Source organism: Rhinolophus sinicus, chromosome 14 (genome assembly GCF_057876585.1).
Source record: "Rhinolophus sinicus isolate RSI-liver-muscle chromosome 14, RSI-T2T, whole genome shotgun sequence".
Lineage (NCBI taxonomy): Eukaryota > Metazoa > Chordata > Mammalia > Chiroptera > Rhinolophidae > Rhinolophus > Rhinolophus sinicus.
In genome coordinates, this window is record NC_142514.1 from 102911381 (window position 1) to 102934329 (window position 22949).

Sequence of the window (22949 nt, forward strand, 5' to 3'; positions counted from 1 at the left end):
AAATTACTTTAAAAAAAGAATATTTTTAAATTAAAGGCATTTGTAGAGATCCAACTGCTTCCTGTGTCTCACAAGATTATACTCTTACTGATCCGATAAGACATACAAATATGTTGAACTTCAATCTTATGTAAAACAAGTGTTCATTTGGGTTGATAGCAGTTAGGATTGTAATTTACTTGCCATCGCTGATCTACCCTGAGGAATCACAGGTTTTAAAGAATTTTAGAGCAATTGAAGTTGCAGTTTCAGAAAAGTCATAGACATTTATGTTTTAGAAATATAATTGGAGTGCAAATATCTATCTGTGACTTAGTTATCAAATGCTGTTATTACACCTTAGCGTAAAGAGGTGATGGACCTAAAAGTAAACTATATCTACCAATACAAAAAACATAATGATTTACACTTCAGATTTGAACCTATGATTCTAGAACTATTTAACTATATGGTCAAACTAGGCAAGTTTGGTTCTCCTGTGATTTTTGTGAAAATATGTTTTCTTTCATAAATCTTTTGAAGTAAGAGTTACAAAATTTCATTAGTAAATAAATCTGGAATCTGATTCGAATTGTGCCTTGATTTCATATACCTTTCTTCTTAAGGGTAGTCTATCTGTAGTTGTCAGTATTCTCTTTGATTTGTTGGAAATGCATCCCTTAATAAAATTAGTTCTCTAACTGTACACTTTTAGTTTGATTAAAAGAAGTTTTTTGGATTAGTTTGGGATTATGGCTAAATTTCTATTTTTGTATGGCCAGTAATTTATACTTTTGCTGTATTTATCGAGCAAAATTTATGTAACTGCACACATAAAGATTTATAATTCTATGGCTATTCCTGACATTTTTTCAGCGATCTTGGGGTTGCAGAAAAAGCAAAGCACTAGATTAGATAAGACCTCTCTGTGCCAGGCTGGGACTTTCTCAGGTGTATAAAGTGCTAAAGTTTTTGAGGAAATGATGAAAGCCATACCTTTTTGTTCTGCCATTTTGTTTCTTTATCTATGAGATCATGGTTAAAATTCCTGTCTCTTACTATGGTGAAATTGAGATTTTAAACATTTGTTTTCATTTACATCCAAAATCCATCCTAAGTAAGAGGAAGAAGAATTACAGATATTTTTTCAAACAGCAGTTGTCAGTCTTTTACTTACTTTCCTTCCTTTGAGCCCCTGAATAGCTAGCTTACCTTTGGAGTATTATATATAGTACCCTGATATGGATATTACTCTGCTATTAATGAGGTGCAATCTATTTTCTGTGTCCTAGGCATTTCTAAAAAACAATAGAAGGAGAAAAAAACTTTTAATTGACCCCAAAGGTTACAGGAACCATGAAAATAATTGGGTTGTTACATTGATTCAACAGACATTTATTAAGCACCTGCTGTGTGCTTGGTGCATTGCTCTAGACATTGGTGTTAGAAAGATCAGGAAGGAATAAAGATACATGAAGTACTAGAGGACATAGATGAGGAGATGATCAGTTCTGTTTGGTAGTTTTCTAGAAAAGTCTCTTGCATACACATTTGTTCTTTTTTAGAGCAACTGTATTTAACTTTGTTATTTAAAAAAGGAATCAACATTCTTTGTCAACAATGGCGCTATTGTGTCCTTTTGGGTCTCACTCTTCCCTGACTGTCCTGATTGGAGGAGATTTATTGCTCCTCCAAATTCATAGCATTCTGTCTGATTTCTTTACATTGTACATTTGTTCATATCTGGCAAAACATGTTAAAAATCTTAATGTTCTCATTTTAGTATACTATCCTCCTTTTCTTTGTCTCCTTAATCTCATTTTCTTTTTCTTATTTTATATTTTATTGCAATTTATGTAAGCTGCCTTAAACATTTTTTAATCAAAGCAAAATATAAATAAATAAATAAATGTTATATTTGCCTTTTTAGTAGTATATGTCTTATGCCTTTTATTAAAAATTTAAGCCACTATAGAATGAGTCTGTGGTTTAAATACTTTTTATCCTACAATACTGAGCAAAGTGCCTTGCATATAGTATATAGTGCATAGATGTAAATAGGCATTTAGTGCTTTGCATGTTTGTTGAATGGATGGTTAGTAAAACAAATGAGATAGTCTGCTGTTTAGGGTCTTCTGTCTGCCTGTGTCTGATTTGCCTGTCTGGCAGACTGTCTGACCTGTTAGATCTGGACGAACTGGCTGAGTATGTAACCAGTATTTTGTTCAGCATACCTCTGCTTGTGTGCATGGATTTATGCCCAGAGACGAGTTGCCAGGGAGTCAGTTGCATGGCAAAACGAAGGAAGACTGGCAATGAAGATATCTGAAGAGAGGTAATCTAGTAATACTGACCAGTGTGTTCCTCTGAATCTTATTTTCTCAAGTTGTTAACTTCAGAGAGTGGTAAAATTGTTTGCATTGAGGGTGGATTTGGGAATTCTTTTTTGATCATGGAATAAAGTGAAAACGTCCCCTTTTGTGGATAAATGTGATGCTGGTCAGAGACCATAAACCTGCCAATTTTAAGTCTGCGTGCTTCCATTGACAACTTAAATTAAGAATAGTGAAATATCTCCCTGTTTATTCTTTTTATATCAAGGATAGAGAAATGCTATGTTTTCATCCTGTTGGATCTGCTGTCTCATGCCACTGGATTTGGGCATGTTTATATGTTATTGATTTTTTTTTTGTATTAAAAGTTCAGCTATATTTAAGAGAATAGTTTTTTATTTTCACCCTCCTGACTCATTCAAGCTATAATATGGCATTGAATGCTTTATAATTTATTCTGTTTACTAAATAAAATTTTGTTCCTTATTTTTAAGTTTGAAAACGTGTGAGTGAAAGGCTTAGCAAAATGAATAGCATTTTGATAGACACTGTGGATGCTATTTAGGAAAGATATAGTCCCTGCCCTGAAGGAGGGTATTACCTTGTATAGTTAGAACGACCACAATTAGAGAACAGTATACGTTTACATTTGTCCTCAGCAGCTAGGTTGTTGAGAGGATTCTGAGCGATCACTAGGGGATCCAAACAGTGGAGTTTTCTCAGAGAATCTGAACTGTTTTTTGGAAGGTAGATAACATTTGCACAGGTAGAAAGTGGGGGTAAGAGACGCCTGGAAAGTGGGTCTTTTAAAAAGACTGCTGTTGATGCAGAGACAGACACAAATAGGTATGTTTTGTGTGAAGGTGAGTGAAGAATAGCTGGACTAAATCTGCTTGTTTGGGGGCAGTAGTAGGAGAGATTGTGTGGTGACAGGTTTTAGAAGATCTTGAAGGCCAAACCCGTAAGTTTTGAGATTGGTGTAAGAAACACAGGTTCCTGATGCACTGTGAAAGGAGTGTTCTAGGACGTTTAGTCTGACAGTGATACTATAAGGGATAGTTTGCAGTGTACCTAACTATGGTCAAGATGAGGAGATTCATGAGATAATCTCAAAGGGTTTTTGTGATCATTTGTTGAATCCTTGCCAAGCACTGTTTGTCCTAAGTACTTTACTCTTTATTTCATTTAAACCTCAAAACTACTCTGTGCATTAGATATTATTATTATCTTCACCTTAACAGGTACAGAAACTGAAGCACAGCAAGGTCAAGCAACTTTCTTAAGGTCACAAAACTTGTAAGGAGTAGAGCAGTCAGTCTGGCTTCAGAAACCAGGGTCTATCCACTATGCTCTAAAATGTTAGGTTTTCCAGAGAAAATAAAACTAACATTCTTTTCTTCTGTGTAATGTTTTTCCTTATTAATTCCCTGTCTCCTTACCTACAACATGATTTGTTCTAGTGGCCTTAGAACAAAGGTTTGGCTTGAGATTTCAAATAGGTTTGCTCATTTCGAGCTCTTTTCCAAAATTCACTATTTTCCTTCTAAACTGTAACAAATCAAAATAACTTTAGATTGGACTTTAAGCCTGGAGGAAGGGAGGCTGGCTAATTCTATAAATGTTTCTGATTTGCTGAGTTTCTTTACCTAGGTCAGATTATAAACAGTAATGGTTTTAATATTTATATCTGGTTAAATATATTATTTGTACCTAATTAAATAATAAGCTGACAGAGTCTCTCTTAAAAAAATAACAGATACACAGATTTAGGATTTCAGCAGTCAGAAGATTCACAACTGATTTTTAATTCATTTGAGGTCATTCTAATTGACGTATGCATACTGCATAATTTAGAAAAGGCAGTTGCTTGGCAGTTGGTGTGCTCCAGCTTCCCTTTGTCATTGACAGTTGGTCTTTGCTGCATGTCTTTCTAGGACAAAGGATTGAGCTCCTGTAAACGCACTTCAGAAGTTTTCCCACTAATGATTTCTCCTCTTATACTTTACTGTTTGGTTTCTTTGGCAACCGGGCTTCCCCTAGTATGCTGCTGACGTCTTTACAGCCCCTCTTCCTCTCCACGACCCCTCCTGATATTTGAGGGGTTTTTTTTCTTCCCTTGTTGTTTTAGGATTGCACTGGAAGAATAAACATGTTTTCTTAAATTTCTGTGCCTATATGCTTTTGAGAATATATAAGAAGGATAGAGAAACGAAATTACTTTTTGAAGCTAAGTAACCTATATTTTTGGGTTTCATGGTTTCAGCCATAAAAGGCTAAATTTATTCTGTGTGCAGTGTTTTTTTATGTTTGTTTTGTTGTTGTTAAACAGCAACAACATGTTTTCCAGTTAAATCAGACATTTTATAACTAAAATATTTTAGGAATGTATGGTGTTGTAGAGGGAAAACCAATTTGAATATGGTATGCATAGTTTCATTATTATAGGGTATGCTGTGATTTGTCTTTTTAAAAATCTATGAAAACCATTTCTGTTACTGTGAGGAAGGGAAAGTTTAAGTAAAGATCTAAAAACTCTTGTTCACATTTGGTTCCTTAGTGATACTTTTGAATCGACCCTCTTAGCTTCACTATTCTGGGCAGAGGTGGCCATTTCTACCACCTAAAGCACAGTGAGAAGCCCTATTTCTTTAAATACAAATGAAACAATTTGTACAGTTAATATATATTGGGTGCCACATGGTTGATCCTAACTATAGTATAGTTGCCATGTTACTTATTTTTACATTTGGAAACATTTTACTTTGGCCTCAGTCTATATTTTTTAACATGCTGTGGAGTGTACGTATGGAGTATAGGTAAGGAATGGATAAGAAAGAAAGAGAACAGAAATAGTGAAAATTGCTACACTAAAGGCCTTCCACTGTAGGTGCATAAATATATGAGGTTTCTGTATTGTGTCTAAATACAAATGTTCCTCAACTTACAGCGGAGTTAGGACTGATACACCCATGGTAAGAAAACATTGTAAGTCGAAAATGAATTTAATGTATCTAACCTACGGAACAAAATAGCTTAGCCTAGCCTACCTTAAACTTGCTCAGAACACAATATCCGGAAAAACACTGGCAACACAATACACTGTAGAGTATTGTTTGTTTATCCCTGTGATAGGTCACTGCCTCTGACCAGCACCACGAGAGAGTATTGTACTGAATATTGCTAGCCTGGGAAAAGATCAAAATTCAAAATTTGAAGTATGATTTCTACTGAATGCATATCATTTTTACATTTTACAGCATCGTAAACAAAAAATCGTAAGTTGGGGACCATCTGCATATGAAAAGATGACTTTCTTTTTTGGGATTTATAATAAATTTGATGTATGTGTATGAGTATATATGTATATATACATGGATGTGTGCTATAAGTTAGTAATGCAAAACTTACTGCAGAAGCAAGAAGAGGGTGGAATTAATTTTTCCTGACGTCAAGGAAGGCTACATTTTTAAAAAACTGACCATAGAGCTGGCTTTAAGAGATTGAATGAGATTACTAGCTGTGCACAGCTATTAGTACCAAAAAGTGTGGGGTTGGGAAGGGGACAGTAGCTGGGAATATTGGAAGATAACAGTTGAAAAGTAGGTTGGAGACAGATTGTGAAATACTTAAGCAATAGACAACCACCAAAGTATATTCTTGATTTGGTCTTTTAGATCAGATTCGTGTTTTGAGAGTATCTCTAATAATGAAAAATTATGTGTACTTCATGACTAAAACTGTATGATAAATAATGAATTAGTAACTTAGATATTAGGGTGATGAATGATACTTGGTTTCCCCCTTCCATCAATTGTTTTAAGAACATTCTGTAATGAGGCAGTTTTATGTCGTGGTTAAGAGTTAGTATCTGATATTGAACTCCTAGCCTCCCATTTATAGCTGTCTCTCTGACTTTGGAGAAGCCTTAAGCTTGGTTTAATTCATTTGTAAAACAGGCATAATAATGCCTACCTCAAAAAATTGTTTTGAAGATTGGATTGAATGAGATAATACATGTAAAGCTCAGCACTTCACTCAGAAATCTTACCTAAGAAACAGTAACAATTATTATTTTGTGATATTGCTTTCATTATAGAAGGACATTTTTGGAATGTGAGGGATTAATGGTTTGGGGAGGTTGGAGGAGCATCCTTTGGTAAGATTAATTAGGAAGTAGATTAATTATTGCTTTATCCAAGCAGTGCTTTTAGGAGACAAAGGGAATTCAGGGTAGAAGAAGGAAGAGGAAGAGAACGTGGAATCAGTTTAATTATGGGTGGGCTGGCTTTAAAGTAGGTTATCAGAGGATATGAGGGTGATACTCAGGAGGTGATGGTTGGAAATATGAAGCCTGGAGATACAGATGTGGAAGTCATTACTTTCTGATTGGACATACCTGGGTCTGGGAAGAGTGATTGAGTAGTGGCCTAAACAGAAAGAGCTTTAAGGAAAACTAATATTTAAGAATTGGGAGCGTGTCAGAGAGATTGTCCCTATTTTACTCTAGGGATATAGTTCACTGGTCTTTTTCCTACATTCCTGAAGAAACTAGGGACTAAGGGAAAATTAATGTTTTCTTTTTAAAAATATACTTTTTATGTACTGACGAAGTAGTCTGTACTATTATATGAAAGTATTAGACTATTATTTTGAAGGCCTGTGAGTTTAGATTTATTGTTTTACTCAATAGTATGTATAGGATATACCCAATTGTGGTCAGCCTTCTGACCTTTGATCCCCACTCATAGCATTTTCTCCAGCTCTCTCTCAAAGGGGAAGCTCTCTGACGTTTGACAGCTTTCCTCCTTCTCAAGTCTGGACACTTGACCTCCATAGTGGGTTTTTGATTTAGGAAGGTTCTTACCTCTGAATTGTAGACTTAGTGCAGATGTGCTGGTACCTGGCTTGTCGGGACCACTGAGTGCCTGGTGTGGGTAAATGCCCTGTTGTATTGTTGCCACGAAGCTCTCACAGTTAATGTGTTCAGTCATCGCAGCCTGTTTACGTTACTGTGCCATTAAAACACGGACCGTCTTACTGCCTTCTCATAGAATGTCTACTTTTTCCAATTTATTATTACTTTTTCTCAGTGAGAGGGAAAAAAGTCTTTTGCCAGTGTATCCAAGCTGAAATTTAAATTTCAGCCGCTTTGGATCTGGTGTAATGAAATATTAAGAGACTCAGAAATTACTCTTACAAGTTTCAGTTGCTTACTTTCCAGTTTATAGTAGGGTTTAAACCTTAAGCCTAATATGTGTTTTTAGTTACCTTTTTGAGTTAAACTGTCAGGAAGAAACTATCTTGCTTAGGTTAAAGATTTACAGTTGTTAATTGTCCTGCCTTATCCTACTTCATGTGTGACAATCTATACATTGAGTTTTAATTTGGAAGCCCACAGTAATAGGAAGTTAACAATTCCACAGGGTCAACGCTGATTTTTCTTTTTAATTTACTCAGTTCCTTCTCCAGGATACTAATTGAAAATAAGTTGGGTTGCTTTTAGTTTTACTTTATAACTTTTATTAGGACTTTATGATACTGTAGTGGGGGTCTCAGGGGGCTGACCTTGTTCTTCTTGATCTTTAGAGATTTAGAAGGATAGTTTGTATTGGTATTGAACCAGCAACACCCTGCTTGTTTTCAGGATGTGTAGTGGATGTGTAGTGGCAGACCACTGAGTTGCAAGTTTGTGTAGACTTTAAATAAGTGTATGGTGAGCTGTAAAGTTACATGTTAAATTATTTTCTATCCTGCCTCCATTGTTTCCAAATTTCTCTTTGCATTTTTAAAAGCCATTACTGATTTTAAAAGCAAATATAGAGAATCGTATGGAAAGACAGTCCACTGAGGGACATTTGAACTTGCAAAATAATGAATATAGAAGGAAAGGCATCGCTGGCTGGGTATTATAGACTAGAAACCTGCATTTAAAGTTTAAAGTGCTTGGGAAAGATGACTGCTTTATCCTAATACCTCCCCCCTTCCCCCCAGCCCTGCCCCTGCACCTGTGTGTCTTTGCCATTATCACCCACAACATAGAAGAAATTCTTTTATTTATTTTAGTCTTATTTGGAAGAGACTAGAGTGTAGATTACTTAGAAGAAAGGAGGGAGAATTGAGGTCTTTTCAATATTAGGTATTTCTGTTTATGGACATGACATATGTCTTCTTTTAGGTTCTTTACTAATGTTTCGTAGTTTTCTCCATAAAAATTTCACACAGTTTTGTAAACCCCTCCCCACCCCCACCCCCACTTCTGATAGTTCGTGGCTATTGTGAGTGTGTTCTTCTAAAAATCATTATCATCATCATCACATCTTCCTATAAATTAATGTTGGTATATTAGAAAGTTACTTAATTTTTATATGCTAGTATCTCAAACTTTTATTTTGTACTTAGATTTTACTTATCCCCTCAATGCTCCAGTTTCATCATCTCTGAAACAAAGGGGTTAAATTAGAATAAAATATCTCCTAGGATCTTTCTAGTGTTAACATTAGGTTCTGTGCCTTTACATATTTACATATTTGTAAGGTACAACTTTGAGTTGTACCACCCAAACTACAGCTAAGTTCTGTGAAAACAACCAAACATAGATTTGTTCATAGGTGTTTACATGGTGTTTCATACACTTTGTTCTCTGTACAATGATTCTTTAACATCTAGAGGTAAAGAATGAATACTTACCATTTGAAAAACAATCCTTGAAAGTACAGTTTCTTATTCTGGTTGAAATGGTTTACTGTTATCGTCTCATCTTGCATTTTAGTTTGTTGCTATGTTAGTTTTGCTGCATATTTCCCCTCCTAAAAATAGATGGCCTTTAAACCATAGTTTTTATAAATATTTGCATCTCAAGTCAAATTTTTCCTGTAACATGGATTTCATTGGTGGGTTTCATTAGAGCAGGCTGTGTTGAGGACTTTCTACCACATGTTTATTCTCTTTCGTACCTCTCTCCTAAGGATCCTGTGTGCAGATGTCAGAAGATTCCTTTGAGAGTGTGAGTAGTATTCTCGAAGAATTATTTTAATATTTGTTTCTGCTGGGTGGAGGAAAGCAGATGTAATCTCTGAGAATATATTCAATCCTGTCCCTAAAATGTACGTGAACAACAGTCTATCTTTTATATTTTTTATAAAACCATACGTTATATAAGTTTCTATCTAGATGCTGGCCAGGAATTTGTTTCAACAAATTAAAATGGCTACACACATTTCAACCTTCATTTGAATAGGTTCCATAAAATGAATTCAGGACAAAGGTTGGTGGAGGTCACTTGTTGGGCACTTATTACTGGCTTGAGATTGGAGGAAATACCTGCTTCTTCTGGGTTGAAAAAGAAAAGGCAAGTTTGGGTGCATAAGATGAATAGAGACGTAAAGGCAACTGAAGGAATTCTTCATGTTTGTTTTCTCTGTCAAGCACAAGACTGTTGAAAGTTAGGGGTCTGAGTTTGATTAGAGGACTTGAAAGTGACAAATTTGGAATTACTGGGAAACAGGGTAGGGCCTGCCTGATCAGGGATATGTAGAATCATAATAATAGTACTAGTAATAATAACAACAATAAGACAGCCAGTCTGTTAGTTACCTGTTCTTTGCCAGCTCCTGTTCTAGGTGATTTATGTTTTAACCTTTATAGCAACTTTATTAAGTAGTTTTTCTACAGGTAAGACACTAAGTGACAGAGTTAGGATTCCAGCTTCATTCTCTTGCTCCAAACCTAGGCGCTTTTCTCTTTCTGCACTCTTAATGACATTGGGAGTGTCTACTTGACATTGAAAGCCAGAAGTTTAGAGTGTAACTTAAAAATTGTTCTTCAGAGAAAAGAGGAATAGTGGACTGCAAAAAGAGTATTCAAAATGTAACAAATACGTTGATGCTTTCCCCCCACTAGAATGGTTGATGCTCTTGATGGGTTGCTTCCCTAACTGAAGTGAGCTAATAGAGGCCTATAGAAACCCAGATCTGGTCATGTGACTTGACAGTTAGAGGTACTTGAAATTATAAACTCATTTTCTCCCTAAGGCTTGTATTTTTGAAATACATTGAGGTTAATGCTTTTAAGTTCTTCAGTTTCTATGTAGGGGGAAACGAGTAACCTTTTATTTATAATTATTCTGTTTATTGAATAGATATTAGTTGGATTCCTTTTTTTGTATTAAGGGACTGTGTTACAAAATATAAAAGTTTTTTTTTAACAACAGCATCTCTTTATGCATGTTCATTATTGCTCTAAATAAATGAAAATTCTATTAAAAAGAAGACCCCATTTTTCGTAGAATAATAAGTAGAAGCTTAAGTTTCTTGTTTGTTTTTATTTGACATATATGAAGGTACTTTCAAAGATACAAGTGAGCAAATGGAGGTAAAAGAGTTTGATGTAAAGCAGACCAAAACAGATTAAGATAAATGAATCTCTGTAGTGACTAGCATTTTGAAGTCCAGATGGACAAGCAAACTCTTATTAATTTACAAGGGTAACATCAATTAATTAACTTCTACACTGTAATTAATTTATATGAATACCCTTATTACTCAGAAGGGAAAAGCCGTTACTGTGTTAGGGATTAGATTGACAGACATTGTCTAACACTGTAGAATGTAACTTTGTCCCCCGACCTGCATATGTTAGATTACTTGTAATTCAGAGGATAAGTCAGAGCATTTCCCTCTTCCAGGTTTAACCCTTTTAAACTTCATAATATTTCATATACTAAATGTATCCTGTGTACTCTCTACCTTGTTATGATGCCTAACTCTTGGATTTTAATATTAGGAAAAGAACTATCAATAAGGTGTGAAATGAAATACAGTATAGATGAATTCTATCAACATGGTACATGCAAACTACTATACAATAGGGGTGGGGTTTGTTGCAGACTCTTTTCCTAAGTAGAAAACTTACAAAAGGCATTTTTTGAAGTTTTGCTATGAAGAAAGATTGCTAGTGAAATGAAAAGAACTTTTTATAGACCCCGATTTGGGAGTCTGGTAACTGGTACTTTTGGATTCTATACACAGAATATCTCAGGGTAAAACTATCTAAGTTTTGTATCCAAAGCTATTAATTTCTTCAATTATGAAAAGAAACCACAGATTGCATAATGGCCTTGGTATTCTGTTGGTATGGAGAGGATGATCTCAGAAGACTTACAAGCCTGTGTTGGGATGTGTATGACACGTGCCTTTTTTGTGTGTGTGTGTTTTTTTGTGTGTGTGTTTTTTATTTATTTATTTATTTTTAAATTGTAGATATCCTAGTTAGCAAACCCAAATCAGTGCACAAAGCAACCACTTTTGCCAGTGCAAATACACACTTTGCTGAGCTTTCTAATCTGGACTCCAGAGTTTATACATAGCAAATTTTAAACTGCCAAGTTCTATTATGACCCAGAGGGGAGCAGAGCAAAGTAAGATGAAGAATCTGGAAATGCATGATGCCTGTAGGGTAAATTACATTTTGGAATTTGCTTCCATGTGGCTTTTCTCCTCATGGACCACTGTGATGTTTAGCAGGCTGAGCTAGAAAGGTCATATTGCATAAGATGAAGAACAATAAATGGTCTGTTCAGTGACTTGCTGTTAAGTCTCCTGTCAGTGCCGACTAATAGTTGTAATAGCCATTCCTCCTCTGGGATATAAGTTTGACTGTCATATTTTGGGGAATATGGTAATTTATAGCCATTGCTTTTAGCATGCTAGGGAGAGCTAATGTTTAAAGGCTCTTATACCAGTGGCTTACACCTCTTTGTTTTTCTTCTTCATGAATTGCTGCTGCTTCGTTTGAGCCTTGATTGTAATTTACTGTAAGTTACAGTAAATTGACTGTAAGAGTATCTGTTAAAAAAAAGTGAATGTGAATATTAAATCCATTTAATTCATTTTCATTTTGCTGAAGAGAACTTGAATTTATCTCTTTTTAAGACATTGGCCCTAGATAATAGTTTTGTTTTTTTTATCAATAAAATTTCCTTTTTGTTGGGTTGTGATCCAGTTTTAAACCATATTTAAAATCTGTACAGGGGCAGAGACCCCAGTCGAATTTAAAAGATTTGAAGAGTCTGGGGCAGAAGTTAGTGTATCTAATAAGTTTAAATTCCCTCAGATTTGCTTTATTGGAAGTGTATTAATTACAGACATTTTCCAAATCATTTTCATCCGAGTGATATATGATGATTTACATAGCTGCCTTTTAAAAATATAGGTGTATTACTGAAATTGTCATTTTTTAATACGTGAAATAGCTTAAAATGAATGATGAGTAATTTCTTTTTCAATAATGTGGTAGATTAGATGTGCAGAGACGCTCCTTCTGGTCAGACCATTTTTAAATGAAGGAAAAAATATGCATACGTGTAACAGATAGGTAAAATGCTGGAGCTCATGTTAGAAAAACAATTGGCCTCGAAAGGAATAGAAAGCATGATTACGTAAGGTAGAATAAGCACTGAAAGTGGTTTTTGTTTTTTTTTAAATATGGAACGCTTCACAAATTTGCGTGTCATCCTTGCGCAGGGGCCATGCTAATCTTCTCTGTATCGTTCCAATTTTAGTATATGTGCTGCCGAAGCGAGCACCTGAAAGTGGTTTTTTTATGCTGAGGGCATCTAATAGGATTAGAGCAACGGGGGAAACAAGAGAAAAAGTAGTGTCCAAGCAGAGTGGGAGGTCATATTGGAGACTGCCCCATATAAACCTGGGGCCCAGAAAGGTGACTTCTTCGGTGAATGAGGAGTATAAAAGATGCCAAGCCTCTCTAGAAACGCAGTTTATAGACCAGCCTGACAGAATTTTTATAGATAAAGTTGCAGGAAATGTGAGCATGCATAAGAAAACAAGCAACTTAGTTAGATGTGTTTTCCAAATTACACTTTCCAAAAATGGCTGCAACAGGATTTCCTGACTCATGTGCTCTTCTAGACTCTTGCTATTCTACCATCAAGAAATAGAGCCTCTGTCCTGTTCCGTTAAACCTGGGTAGGCCTTTGTGACTGCTTTGACCAAAAGAAAATGACAGAGGTGATATATGTGATTTCTGAGGCTAAACCATACAAATACCACACATTTCTTCCGTATTCTCCTGGGCTACTCTTTCTTGGAACTGATCACTGTGGTGTAAATAAGCCTTTACAGTCCATGGAGAAGCTACGTGGAGAGGAACGGAGGCCTCAGGCCCATGGCACCAACTAAGCTTCCAGCTGACAGCAGTACTAACTTGCCAGCCTTGTAAGTACGCCATCTTGAAAGGGATCCTCCAGTCTCCTGTCCGGCTGCCCTAGTGTTGCCACATGGAGCAGAGACAGGCTGTCCTTTATGAGCCCTGTACAAATTGCATATCTGTGAGCAAAATAAGTGATTGTTGTTTTAATTCACTAAGTTTTGGGGTAGTTTGTTACACAGTGATAGATAACTCAAACATTAGCAGTAACCATCAGTCTTGTAAAGACTATAGATGTTTAAAGAAATACAGAAGGGGATTAAAAATATGATACGATGATGAGAACCTCAAAATAGATGAGGAAGACTTAAAGAAGAGCTCAGTCTCAGTAGAACTTCTTGAAATAAAAAACATAAATGAAAAACACAATGGAAGGATGATACAGATTGGATAGAGTTCAAGAGTGAACTGAAAGATAGATGTATTTGAGGAAAATTTCCAGAATTTAGTACAGAGAGAAGAGATAGGACATATGAGGTTTAGTGACATAGAAGATGACAAGATACCATGTATATTACCGATTTAGTGGTTCTCAGACATTTTGATGTGAGGACCCCTTATGTCCTTAAAAATTATTGAGAACCCCAAATTGCTTTTGTGTATGTGGGGTACACATAATTTGGTCCCATTTGTGTATATTATAGTTCAATAAAAAATTTACTTACAAAAAGACATTATAGTTCAATAAAAAATTTACTTAAAAAAAAAAGACGATAGAGTGAAAAGGCCATAAAGAGAGTGAAAAGATAAGCTACAATATGAGAAGATGTACTGACAGTTTGTTACCCAGAATATAAAAGACCTCAAATTAAAAAAAAAAAAAAATAGGAAAAAGGAAATAGAAAACTCATAAGTTTATTTCACAGAAGCAGAAACAAATGGTCTGTGAACACATGAGAAGATCCTCAACCTTTTTAGTAATCAAGGAAATGCAGATTAAAACAGTGAGGAACTATGTGTCCCTCAACCCCCACCATACTGGGAAAAATAAAAAATAACAGTTGTTGGAGATGATACTGAACAGTGGGAACAGTCGCACTGTTGGATACAACCATTTTGGAAATGGTTTGGCTGTATTTAGTGATTCTTAAGTATATAGCCTAGTGAAACTCTTGCACTCATGGCCCAAGAGACATGTATAAGAAAATTTAAAGTACTGTTCTTAGTAGCTAAAAATGCAAACAACTCAAATGTCTTAGCAACTGTAAAGCGGTGAATAAATGTGGTATAGTCATAAAAGGATGACTAGCATAAAGTAGACTAGTTACTACTGCCTGCATCTGAATGGAGGGATGTTATAAATAGAATACGGATAAAAGAGTCAAAATAATAATTATGATTCTATTTACATAATGTTTAAGAACAGGCAAGTTTAAACAATAGCTTGTTTGGTGATACTTGTATGGTAAGTTTGTAAAGAAAAGCAAAGGAATGATAACACATTTTAGGATAGTGGTTATCTTGAGGTGGGGGTGGAATGGAAAAGTACATAAGGAGCTATGGTTTGTACGATGTATTTATTTGCAATGAAAATTTCTGTGAGTGTGTTGTTGGAAGGAACCCTATAGTGATTCTTTCTCTGAGGAAAGAAATTTGTTAATGCAAATATTAGTTCTTAATTAACCTTTTGGTAGGTATTCTTGCATACAAAATCCTCCAGTAAATATATTTTGAATTTAATTTTTACAGTTTCTTTATGTTAACCTTACCAAGTAGGTAGCATGCCTAGGAAGAAGATGAAACTAGGAGGATTTATCCACAAGTTTGAGGTCAGTGGTTGCAGCCTTAGAATTAGAAATTAGGCCTCTTATTCTACCTGTCTTAATATTAATATAAAATTTTTGTGTGGATATGTTTTCATTTCTCTTGGATTTATACCTAGGAGTGGAATCCTGGTCATATGTTAACTCCATGTGAAATCCTGGGTCATATGTTAACTTCGTATATAATATTTTTGGAAATTTTAAGGAAATAACAAAGTGGCTACATTTCACTTTTCTACCAGCAATGCAAGAGATGGTTCTAATTTCTCCACATCTTCAATACTTGTTATTGTCTGTCTTTTTTTAGTATAGCCATCCTAGTGGGTGTGAAGCAGTATCTCATTGTGTTTCTTTCCGTTTCCTGTGCATCTTTTGTGATGTTGTGCATCGTTTTATGTGTTTATTGGCCAGCTGTATACCTTCTTTGTTCATTTTTTAATAAGATTGTCTTTTGAGTTGTAAGAGTTCTTTAAGGGGGGGTGGGGGGTGCCAAAAAAAAAAACGTATGCAAGTAGACACTGGTCAATGTTGCTCAAGCAATAATTCGTCATAATTAGAAGTGTCTGGCGGCTGATGGTAACCACTTTGAGTACCTCCTATAATTGCAGAAGTCAAACGTGACTTGTATTCATCTTTTGTTATCGGTACATATTGAGTATTACAATTGTAATGCAGTTTTCCTTTCTTAAAATGTGTATGCATTTTTTTCGCACCCTCTGTATATATTTTGAATACAAATCCCTTATCTGATATGTAATTTGCAAGCATTTTCTCCCATTCTGTGAGCTGTCTTTCACTTTGAACATTGTTCCTAATAACTAAAATGTGGAAACAACCCAGATGTCCATCAATTGATGAATGAATAATTAAAAAGCAATATTTCTATACAATGGAATAATATTTGGCAGTAAAATGTAGTGAATGCTGCAAACATGGGTGCCCCTTAAAAACATTATGTTACATGAAAGAAGAGAATAATAAAAACCCACATATTGTATGACTCCATTTTTTTAAATGTTCAGCATAAGCAGATTTAGAGACAGAAAGTAGGTTAGTGGTTGCTTAGGGCTGATGAGTTGAATGGTGAATGGGATGAGTTGAATGGTGAATGGTTCGTGATGGCCTATGGATACAGGGTTTCTTTTAGGGGGGACAAAATGTTCAAAATTAGATTGCTGTGATTAGTTGCACTGCCCTGTGAATGTACTAAAAAGCATCTAATTGTACACTTTAAGTGGGTGATTATATGGTATGTGAATAGTATCTCAATAAAGCTGTGTGTTTTTTTTAACTAGAATACAAGGAAATACTGATGTGATTATTTGTTTTGTTTAAGAATTTCTTGTCCTTACTCTGGCTAAATACTTGCAATTTTTTTTTTAAGTCTACTTTTGGAAAGAATTTCAGTTATCTTTAGTGAAAGACCGAGAGGCTAAACTTTAAAACAAACAAACAAACAAACAATAAGAGCCAAGTAGTGTAGGGGAGAAGGGAGATGGATATTTTACCTGAAAACTTAGGTTAATTATAGCTATCACAGTTCACTTAGTTTTGACTTTCTGTCAAAAAAGGCAAACAAAAAATCATGATGAGTTCTTTAACATACATTATTAAGTAAAAGGAAGCAATTTAACTGAGAAAAGTTATTTCTCAGCACTTGCTATCCGGTTCACAAAACTATGTAAAAAAAGAAAAAGAAAAAGGATTATTTAGTAGTTAAAAAAATTCTAAAATATTCTTCAGGTGGAAATTCATTTTGATCCTGGATATACGTCTAATGTAAAATGTTAAGTTTATTGAGCTTTCTGCTTATCTGAATTGAGACTCAAATAAAAAACTGTTATTTGGTATGGTGTCTGTGGCATTAAATGTAAGTTATCTGACAAAATCGTTTGAGACTGAACTTGGTCATAGTGCCAGAATTGCAGCGTATTCCATTATGAAGTTTGAAATGAGATAGATGCCCGTGCTTGTTTTAAAAATACAATTAACCTTTTGTTTTAGAATAGTTTCAGATTTGCAAAAAGTCGTTCTCTACAGTACAGAGTTCCCAAATACCTCACATACAGTGTCTCCTATTATTGATACCTTTCATTAGTGTGGTACATTTGTCATAATTAATGAACCAATATTGATACATATTATTAACTGAAGTTCATGGTTTATTCAGATTTTCTTAATTTTTACCTTATGTTTTTTCTGTGTCAGGATCCAATCTAGGATACAGCATTGCATTAACTCATTATATGTCCTTAGACTCCTCTTGGTTGTGACAGTTTTCTAGACTTGTTTTTGATGATCTTGACAGTTTTGAGGAAGAGTGGTCAGGTGTTTTGTAGAATGTCCTTCAACTGGAATTTGTCTGATATCTTTGTCATGATTAGACTGCGGTCATGGGTCTTAGGGAAGAAGACCACAAATGTAGAAGTGCCCTTTTTGTCACATCTTATTAAAGGTACATGACTTATTACTGTTGATATTGACCTTGAGCACCTGGCCAAGGTCCTGTTTGTCAGGTTTCTCCACTGTAAAGTTACTAACCCCCTTCCATATTGTCCTCTTTAGAAGTCACTAGATACACATGCTTTTTTTTTTTTTTTTTTTTTTTAAGGTACACATGCTTTTGATACCATTTTTGCATTTGACAAAAGTAAAGTAACTGATTTGAAAACTAATGAGTCTGGCATGCTTGCTTTTTCCAGTGGAGAACTTACCTATGTTTATATAGAATGTATTTGCTTGAATACTTGTCAGTGGGGCCAGAGCTTTGCTCATGAAAGAGCTTTAGTTCTGTTCTCATGCTTATACTCTTCTTTGAAACTCCTAGATTTCTGTACCATAAATTGTGAAAGAGATTTTCTTGTCCTAGAATTTCTCAGAGATGAAAGTTACCTACGTTATAATGAAGCATAACGTATTCGTTTCCTATTCCTGTGTAACAACTTAGCAAAAACTTCACAGTTTAAAGCAGCGCACATTTACTATCTCACTGTTTCTCTGGGTCAGTAGTCCTTGCGTGGCTCAGCCGAGTCCTGTGCTCAGGGACTCGTAAAGGTACAATCAAGGTGTTGGGTGGATTGCTTCTCGTGTGGAGAAGCAATGTCAATCCAGGTTCAAAAGGTGAAGAACCCATTTGTAAGATCATTCAGACTATTGGCGGAATTTATTTTCTTGTGGCTTTATGACTGGCTTTTTGCTGGTTGTTGGCTGGAGGCCGTCCTCAGGTTCTAGAGAGCTTGTCTACAGCTCTTGAATATGTGTATCATTGTGTGTGTGTGATATCATCAGTGGTTGTCACCTAGGGTCTGTCTGCTACATTTTACATGATTTCTGTAAAGAGTGTTTAATTTTGAGTACAACTGTATCCAGTGAGTTTGTTGGGTGAAAGTTAGCTACAGAGTACAGCCCAAATGTCAGTTTGACCCAGTAGAGCTCATTGTTGTGAAAAGTATAAACCTTATAATAATTGGCATTATGTTAAATGAAGGAAGGTAGAGCTGTTCATGGAGTATACCAGCAGAGGATAAAGAAAGAAGTTGGAGGAGAGGTGGAAGTACTGTGATATATTTTTCTTGTTTCAAAATTTTGCTGAATTCTGGTATCTGTCATTCATTTTTTTGTTAGTTTTCTATTCCATATGTAAGAACTCATTACCATAAAATCTAGTTTTGAGAGACAGCAAAACAGTGTAGTTGAAAGCTCAGGGTCTAGACTTCAAATGCCTGCTTCCAAATCCTGCCTCTGCTGTTCAGTACAGTATGACCTGGGCAAAATACTTCCTTGGGGTATCAGTTTTAAATAGGAATGATAGTACCTACTTCATAGGGTTGTTGTGAGGATTAAGAGTTAATGCCTGTAACTACTGTTCACTTTCTCAAGTGTGATAGTGGGTCTATGGTTATGTGTTAAAAATAGAATGAATCCTTTTAGAGATACATATTAAAATATTTACAGATAAAATGATACGGTGATTAGAATTTTGGAAGTATAGATGAAGCAGAATTGGCCTTGAGTTAATAATTGTTAATTGATTATGGTTTAATTATATTACTCTGTCCACTTTTGTATATATTTGAAATTTTTCATAATAAAAAAGTTTCAGAAAGTATCGCTACCTTGGCACATATTACGTTCTCAGTATATTTTAGCCATTCTTATGTTTATTATTAATATGTTGGAATAAACTTGTCTAAAACACGAAAAGTATAAAACGAACTAAACTCGACACTTCAATTTTCTGATTTCTAAGATTCTTCTTATAGTGGAAACTATCAAATTTGGATAACATATACAAGATTCTCAGACTTGTGTTTTTGTTTCTGTGTTAGCTTCTTCCTAGTTAAGTTGTAATTTACAGTTTAATTCTTTTGGCTTAATTGTGGCCTGCATAACATTTAGTTTATCATTGCTTGTTCTGTAAGTGAAATGGAAATTAATATCAACATTATTTAGTCGTAGTATTATTAACGGTAGTAGACATTGACTTTACCAATAGTGAAAATATTAGTTGCAGAAGCCAAGGCTTTCCTAGGTAATCAGCGGTATTATGTTTTACTTTAATATAAGTAAGAAAGGTAGTTAAAAGCTATATTGCTGTATATACTTATACTGCTATATATACTTATATTGCTGTTTAATATAAGTAAGAAAGGTAGTTAAAAGCTTATTCACCAAGTTTATCTCAAATGTGGTAAATGTATCTTTCTGCTTATTATCATATGGTCCTACACTATATAGTACTATAAAAGTAGATGGTATGAATGTTTTAATTGTTAAAGATTGAAAGTTATCTAGTGATTCTGATTTATTTTACACGAATGAACCTTAGAACATAAAAAAATAAAATAAAAATTTAAAAGAAGCAAAACCCAAATCTCTTAGAGTTCTAATTAGGAATGGGCACAGTGAGTTCCTTGTTTTGACAACTCTGCTTTTGAGTCACATACAGACACACCTTTTATTTAATAGATGGGGACCCTGAGGACTATTAGAGGTAAGGTGATTTGCTCAAGGTCACAGATGTTTCTTAGAAATGGAATTTAGAATTGAACTCTAGATCCCATACCTCTCAGTCCAGTGTTCTTTTTGCTGTCCTAGTGGTTTCCAAATTATTCTCCTGAGCCCTAGTGTGCTAAACAGTTTTGTCTGTCTCTGACCCTTTCACCCAAGGTTAACCAGAATAAGTCGTCCCCCCGCCCCCATCTTATATATTAAGGTTAATACAAGATTTTGTTCAGAGGGGAAAAAAGATTCAACTACTGCGTATGTTAGTTTCTAAGTCTTCCCTACACTGAACTCTTTATTCTGTGCCATATTCTACTCAGAAAAGTACATTTGATTTATTGGAGGGTTTTCTTTGACTTTGTTTCAAACAATGCCAGTGTGATCTCTGTAGAAATCTGTGACCAAAAGACCTTGGGAAAATTCAAAAGGACTTTCAAATGTGAAGGGATAATTATTTTTAGTATGAAGTTATTATCAATTAACATTTTATTTCTTTCCAGCTGTCTGTATTCTTCTTTCATCTTCTCATCTCATAAATCTCATTCCTTGTGATTTTCTAGATGGAGTTTCTTGGGGTCTGTTATTTTTTAAAAAAGATTTTATGCAAATATATCTATCTTAAATGAAGCTCTCTCTGATGTCTGGAGAGTCTTTTGGGTCTCTTTGGTGGTGAATTTTAGAGGTCATACTAAATGGCTTAAAAACAATATTGTTGTTATATCAAAAGAGGGCCCAACAAACAGGTTGGTTTTTGCTTAGTAAATTAATTAATAAATTAAATGGTTAAATTTAATGATTACAGTGACTTTAATGGTTAAAACTTCAAAGCAAAGTAAAATCTTTGGTGCTACTTTAGCAGTTTTTCAAAATTCTATGCTTATACAATAATATCAATTTAGAACTAGAACCATCATAGGTCAGAATTTAAGATGCATATTCTGACCCCTACTAAGAGAAAGGAAGAAGAATCTTATTAAATGTTAACTCTGTTATGGTAAGCCCATGCTTCATGTAGTTGTGTTTTTACATTTAATGTCAGTATAATATTAACATATATATGATAGCTATAATATATTTTATATAATATATACCATATTTCCCAGAAAATAAGACCTCGCCAGACAATCAGCTCTAATGCGTCTTTTGGAGCAAAAATTAAAATTAGGCCCGGTCTTATTTTACTATAATATAATACATTCTATTATAATATAAGACCAGGTATAATATAATATAATGTAATATAATATAACACCGGGTCTTATATTAATTTTTGCTCCAAAAGATGCATTGGAATTGATTGTCCGGCTAGGTCTTCTTTTTGGGGAAACACGATAATATAATATGTTTTAATGGAACAGTTTTTCATTTTTTCCCTATGGCATTGTTGTTTATCAGTTGTCCCCCTCCCATCTGTAAGATAAATATCAGAAATTTGAGAATTAATTAATGTTTACCATTACACTTTCCAGGGGAGTGATTTAAGTTAGTTAAACTTCACTGTGCAGCACATGAAACACAAACATTCATTACGGAAATAAAATGTTTGATTTGAACATGTGATAACTGCTAAATACAAGGAACTCATTGAAGCCAGAATAAATGCAAAAAGCCATCACAGAAAATATTCCCATTTGGATGGAACCCCAGAGGGGCATTTTCTGCCAGCACCGATGGTGTGCAGCTGTGATTAGGAAAGCCCGTCAGAAAGTACTTGATGCGGTGTTCCTGATAGGCACAGGGAAGCTGGCTTTTTATTTTAACTCTGGGCTGCCACCAAGAAGACAGCCAGTGTCATAGCCATTTATACTAGAAATGCGTGGTTTGGCAGAGGAGTACACCTTGACGAACAATTACCTCACAGTAATTGTTCTAAGGATGTAAGAATTTCAGAAATAGGGAGGGTGAGATGCTATCTGATAATAGAGATTGCTTCCTGTTTTCCCTAGTCTTCATTACCAAATAATTGGAAAATGTAAAGAGATGAGGAATTTAGGATAATTTTTCAACTGTGATTGTGTTTCCCTGGTTCATTCAACCTCCTGCTACTACTGCAGGCTATGTTACTATGCCTTGGGGCATATTAATATAATTTAAGACAATTTAAAATATGAACTGTTGCTGACTTGTTCACCAGGAACAGCACTACCATTGTATGGTTAGCAAGATACTTGATGTAATAAATCTCCATTGGGGAAGTTTAAGAAAGTTGTGCTGTGCCAGTTGAGTTTAGCTCTCTTTCCAGCTGGTGCTTTAAAAAGCTTTGAGTGTTCTAGGTACTACATGTAAATGTGCTTAACAGTACACAGGCTCCTTGACAAATGCTATTCTTGGGACGATCACAATCCTGTGAGTCTGTGTTATTTTTACCTACGAGCTGGCACCCAGGAAAGAGTAGCATGTACTTCATTAAGAAAATTCGTCTTGAAAGTCATTCAGCTTTCTTCCTTTTAATCTCACAGTTCAGGCCAATGCCAAGTTCTTTACCCACATGTCTAATCTTTCTACTCTGTGACTGAAATTTTATCTTTTATAGCTTAATTTCCCATCGGGACTTTAAATTTTTCCTAGCGCTAACAGCTGCTCCCTGTTTTCCTTTAATTTTAAAATATTACTCTAACAATCATTTTTTCATTGTACCATTTTCTTA

General features: G+C 34.9%; 1 protein-coding gene and 1 non-coding gene across 4 annotated transcripts in view; one reads left to right on the plus strand and one right to left on the minus strand.

Annotated features, from left to right (window-relative positions):
- SIK3 (SIK family kinase 3) overlaps positions 1 to 22949 on the plus strand; it is a 244954-nt gene that overhangs the window by 89911 nt on the left and 132094 nt on the right. The window lies entirely within an intron of this gene.
- Positions 12788 to 12894, minus strand: LOC141572628 (U6 spliceosomal RNA). Its single transcript, XR_012497936.1, has one exon. It is a non-coding gene; the product is annotated as a U6 spliceosomal RNA (small nuclear RNA).